Consider the following 6,000-nt stretch of genomic DNA (forward strand, 5'->3'; position numbering starts at 1 on the left):
TTTCCCTCCAAGAGCTTCCTCCTGAGATTTTTTCAACTTCTTCGACGACGATGGCGATGAAAACTACTATCCTAAGACGTAGTACACTCTCATCCATGACTTTGGAGAGGTTCAAGAGGAAGAGAAAATTCCCAATTTAAAAGATGAAAATAACCAAAACGAGGTTGTCAAGAAAGTCCACGGCAATGACAAGTTTGTCTCCTATTTCTGCATCTGCAGCTTGAGCAAGAGCTTATCAATGGGACTTTCCAATTCTCTAGCTGGATAAGTGTCTAGAAAGATTATGTGAGAGCATTGAATAATTGACTGATAAAATGTCTACTGTACGAACTAGAAAAAAATTGTGGATGAACAAATTGTCCCAAAGGTGGGGATGATTTTCAAGACACTAGAAGAAGCTGAAAAGTTCTACAAAAATTATTCCAAACTTGCTATCAAAATCAGGAACACGACTCGGAAGGGAGACGAGGTTAAGAATCAACTAATCGTATGCAGCAAATGAGGGGAGGTGAAAATCCAAGATATCTCTAACTCTAAAGACAAACCCTTCAGCCGGGTTAAACTGTCCAGCTAGGAAGCTAAGCATGTTCGTGTGTCGCACCATCAAAACCAATTAGGAAGCCGAAATAAGACCGAGCAAAACTTACCAATCATTCGTAGCAGCCGCTGACAGTCATCGAAAACTAAGTTTTATAGAAAAAGACGTGAGAAATTACATCACAAAGGAAGTACAGAATGTGTCTGAACAAGACGATGCCAAAGAATTTGGGAAGTACCTATTAAGAATGAAAGAGAAGAACCAAAATTTCTTTTCGAGCTCAACTTCGAAGGCGATCACTCCATCAAACATGCATTATGGGCCGACGTAAGAAGCAATGCTACATGCGAGTATTTTGGAGACGTGGTTTAATTCGACACCACTTACAACACAAACAGGTATTCCGTTCAGTTACATATAGTTTTAGGTTCATTGAATCTACACATTTCAGTTCATAACTGCTGCCAGTGTATTTTTGCAGGTACAATCTGGTTTTTGGTTCTTTTGTGGGCGTGAATCACCACAGTCATTCGACACTTTTTGGATACGCCCTGATGAAAAATGAGGACATCCAATCATTTAAATCACTATTCAATTGTTGGCTCCGTTGCATGGGAGGGAAGGCACCAAAGGGCATTCTGACCGACCAATGCGCATCGATGCAAGGGGCCATCGAGATGTGCATGCCAACAACAATTCATCAGTGGTACATCTGACACATCATAAAGAAGATCCCAAACAAACTAAACGGCTACAAGCGACACGAAGAAATCGAACAAGAAATGAGCCACATCGTTGGGAAATCATTCACAAAAGACGCATTCGAGAGAAACTGGAATGATTTTGTCACAAAGTACGGCATCGGAGGCAAAAAGTGGTTATCAAGTAAACAAGGTTTCAAATCGAATTATTTTCATGCTGTTACTTTTTGGTTAAAATGTTCACAAATTTCAGTTTGTACTGGCTCATGTCTTCGGTTCATTATGCAGAGCTATACGAAGATCGCCATATATGGATCCCAATTTACCTGGATCACCACTTCTGGGTTGGGATGAGAAGCACATAAAAGAACGAGAGTATGTACACATTTTTCAACAAGTTCATCACACGCAACAACTTCTTGAGTCAATTTGTGAAGCAATACGACAATTGCCTAGCAAGCAGAGAGCAAAGAGAGAGAGAATTCGATGCTGCAGATTTTTACACCCTGATATCGTATGCAACAAAATTAGCAATAGAGGCGCAATTTCAGCATGTGTATACCCACGAGAAGTTTAGAAAAGTTCAAGCACAATTTAGAGGAAAGGTGAACTGCATCACAAGATCAAAGCATTCCACCCTAGGTTTTACAACATACGAAGTCATAGAACAGGTTTCTAACTCCACATTCAACAAGTTTTTCATCACCTACGACACAGTATCATGAGAGGTAAAGTGTCAATGTCTACTGTTCGAGTCAAGGGGGCATACTGTGCCGCCATTCTCTAAGCGTCCTAAGTTTCAAGAGAGTAGATAACGTGGCACTGAAATACATGCTAGAACGCTGGAGCAAGAACATAAAGATGAGGCACACACACATCAAGAGCAGCCAAGACGAGCCTCTATTGGAGCTGAAAAGCAAGAGATTCTTCGATTTGGTGTTTCCATCCCACAATATCTGTGAATTTACCTCAGAGTCCGAGGAGCTGACTGGAATTTTGCACCGTGCCTTTGACAAAGTCATGGCCGAGATCCAATAATATCAACTGAGAAATAAAGGGAAAAGTTTGTTATCCCACGAAGAAGTGACATTGAGCGACATGAACGACCTTCAAAGCCTTCCACGTGTCAAAACAAGAGGCCAACCGAAGAATAGACTTGGATCAAACCTAGAAAAAAAGATCTCAAACGCCACAAAGAAAAAGAAAAAGACAGCTCCAAGCGAGGTAAAATTGATTTGCTTTCGATTAGGGAAAAATTCATTTATGCATTTTGCTAATATACGATTTATTATGTCTTTTGCAGATAAACCTTTTAGACGGCGGATCAACGACTCAGTCAAGCTCCAGCCTTTACAATCCACTGGATACGAATTATCCCGGAGAGGATTATAGGAGTTTTAGTTCTTATTAACATAAATTTTTATTCATGTATGAGCAAATTTCGGTTCACTGATGTTTTAGGAGGATTAATATATGACTGATGTTAGTCTTTATAGAATAGTCACTTTTTTGTGTTTGATATTACCTTTCTGAAATTCTTTATTGAATAGTCACTTTTTTGTTTATTGAATAGTCATTTTATTCTGTTATGTCAAAGAGTTCAAGTATTTTCTGGAACTGAATACTGATAGAAACATTTTTTTTAAATTAGCTCTTTGCTATATTGATATATGCACTTTTTAGGTTCATCCTGTAACACCCTACCACACAGAGCCTTACGCTTAAGTCGTAAAATAGAGGTGGCAAGGTATTACGACCTCTAAAAGAAAAGATACGTTCATAAATATAGTTGAAAAAAATCATATCTAGGAGCCTTGAAGAATTAGCTAAACAAAAACGATAAACAGAAAATCGTGTGACACTCGCATGGATATTCATAAAACGGAAGGTAAGATCAAAAGAAAGCTGAAAACATATATACATATCAGAGTTCCAAAACACAGATAGAAAGCTCCAGACTCAACCTGCTAAGCTAAGGCCGGCTAGAGTATATAATTATATATTTATATACAACCCAAAATAAAACTCAAACTACAAAATAAACACTTGTATCTCCAACTCAACCTCTAGGAGGGATAAAACACAAAATATACATGCGGAGATTCTATAAACATATATACATAGCCTAAAACAAAATCTGACAGTCCAAAAGATAGTTATTCGCTTGTAAGGAGGGTCTCCAGACGTTTAACGAGGTGCCTCTCGACCTGCATCTGAAAAATAACAAAATATATATGGAATGAGAACCGGAGGTTCTCAGCATGGTAAAGGTGCCCGCATAGATAATATATAAGATCCCGGGAAAGCCAGAGGGATTCCTAGAACTACGATACTCATATTTAAATTTTAAAGTTTATAAATAAAAAAACATAAACATAAACAGGGTAGGTTATTAAGGTTCTTATTCCTAATTCCTTTCTAACTTAAGCCCTAATTTCTGTTTTCCTCCAGTCCTCCAATACTCTGGTGCACAGACAAACAATACAGACAAAGCAAACACAAGTAGGTTACAGATACAGCAGGTAGCGAATATAGCAGGTAAGCATAATAATCATATAGGCAAGCCCAATTAATCCACAATCAAACAAAACACACATATGCATATGATGTATGCCTGCCCTATGGCTGATGAGTCTCATCTGTCAGTTATAAAGCCAACCCGACATGTCCTGGTAGCTAACCGTGGACAAAAACACCCTTCGCAGAGTAAGTGAGACTGAGTCACAACACCCTTGCTTCTATCCGCTCAACCCAGAGCAAGTGGAATAACCACTACTGTTGTTACTACCCAGGCAGGTGTTTAGAAGCTCAACCTGGAGCAAGCGGGACAAACCACAATCCTTGCTACTACCCAGGTATCTCAAACATTGACCTGAAGCAAGCGGGATGAGCCACAATCCTTGCTACTGTCCAGGTATCACAAACATACACTCGTTCAATCTTAATCAGATAAACTATTCTTCCATCAAAATTATCCAATACAAAACTTTTCAAAAATCTCATAAAATTTCGGTAGTACCTCCCCTAAAATTCAGACTTTGCCACCCTTCTCGGGTCCCATCCAAACCACCCAATCAACCACAAATACATACATATATATATTCAACAAATCTCCACAACCTATCCTCATCATAATTTACTATCAATATTATTTATCACATTCATTATTCATTTCAAAGCTCATCATTATAATTTAATATCATTTATCAATCATCAATCATTCTTATCATCATTATTCACAATCATTAATAATCATTCATCATGCATTTCAACCACCCACTCAATAATTTCCAACAAGAAGTCACTAAACTTAACCTTCCATATCATACAACTTATCCTATGGTCATCTAACCTATGTTTTCATGAAACATTATATATTATCTACGAGAAACCAAAACCATACCTTGGCCAATTCCCCCTAAGCTCGTAATACCTCAAAAACCTCTCTTTTTGAAAGCTCCAAACTTCTAAACGTCAATTCCTCAAGCTTAATCACCCGGATTTCGTTTCAAACTGCCCAATTGAACTCCGAATTAACAAGAACATAATCTAATTCACACAATATCACTATAATCATCATAGGGTTCACTAATTCAATATTTTACAAGGGTTCAATAGTTCCTTACCTTACCCACGAACCAATTGGACAAAACTCAATGATTATTCGCTGCTAGAGTTCACCTTAACCATCAAAATTATTCAATTTCTCAATACCCAAACCCTAAAATCACAAAATTGGGAAGAGAGAGAACTGGAAAAGAAATGCAAATTTCTTACCACTTTGTTTAGATAGAATTGAAGAGAATTTTGAGACGAACACGTGGCCGTTGACGACTTGTCAATCGGAGTTCCGGATTGAAAGTTACGAACGATGAATTTTTGGAAGGCGGTTTAGGTTTTCAAGACGTGAATCTCTCTTCGAAGCATTCCCAGGAGTGAAAAATGAGGAAAGCTCATTCGTGGCTTAGGTTATATGGTGGGCCTTGGGCCGGTTTGGGTCCGATTCAATTGGTTCGGTCTATTGGCTCAGTTTTGGGCCAAAATTTTTTAAATTAGTGTTAAAATTCGTAATTTTAATATTTCTACTCCTCTAAATTATGAAAATTAATTTTTCAAATTTTTTTAATAAGAATTAATTGGATAATTATTTATTAATTTCTCGGAGTTTATATCATATCCACCTAATAAAAATTTTTGCCCTCGAAAACTTCATCAACCACACGAGTACATGAGCGTAATCCTCTTTTTTAACTCAACGTATAGTAGTCCTCAAGTCATCCCAATTTGTGCACTTCCACTGTCGCACTTTGATTCATTCCTTCTCTAAAAATTTTGATTATTCACCCCACGCCAACTAAAAGCCTCATTAAACTCTACAAGATCTAACGACAATACCCTAATCGGAACAATTCAGTATGGTTTTAAGTTTAACACTAACCTTGACATTTTCAGTTTTAGGTTTTTATCCTTATCTTAGGCTATGAATAAATGTTGTATTCTAAAATCATGCACTGCTTTTTAAATTCGATTATTGCAATTACCTCAACTTTGCTGTTGCGAGCAACCCGCATCCTGACTTCCCCCTTGCTGACAATTTCTTGATACATGCCCTGGTAAACCGCACTTGTAACATAAACCTAAACTAAAACAGCACGACCTATCTGGATGGTAGCGCCCACACCTCTGGCAGCTCAGATCCTCTGTAGTAGCCCTTGCTGGTTTCCATCTACCATTCCCTTGATGATCATCATTCATTCCAAC

The sequence above is a fragment of the Arachis stenosperma genome, chromosome 5 (assembly GCF_014773155.1).
Source record: "Arachis stenosperma cultivar V10309 chromosome 5, arast.V10309.gnm1.PFL2, whole genome shotgun sequence".
In the NCBI taxonomy this organism is placed as follows: domain Eukaryota; kingdom Viridiplantae; phylum Streptophyta; class Magnoliopsida; order Fabales; family Fabaceae; genus Arachis; species Arachis stenosperma.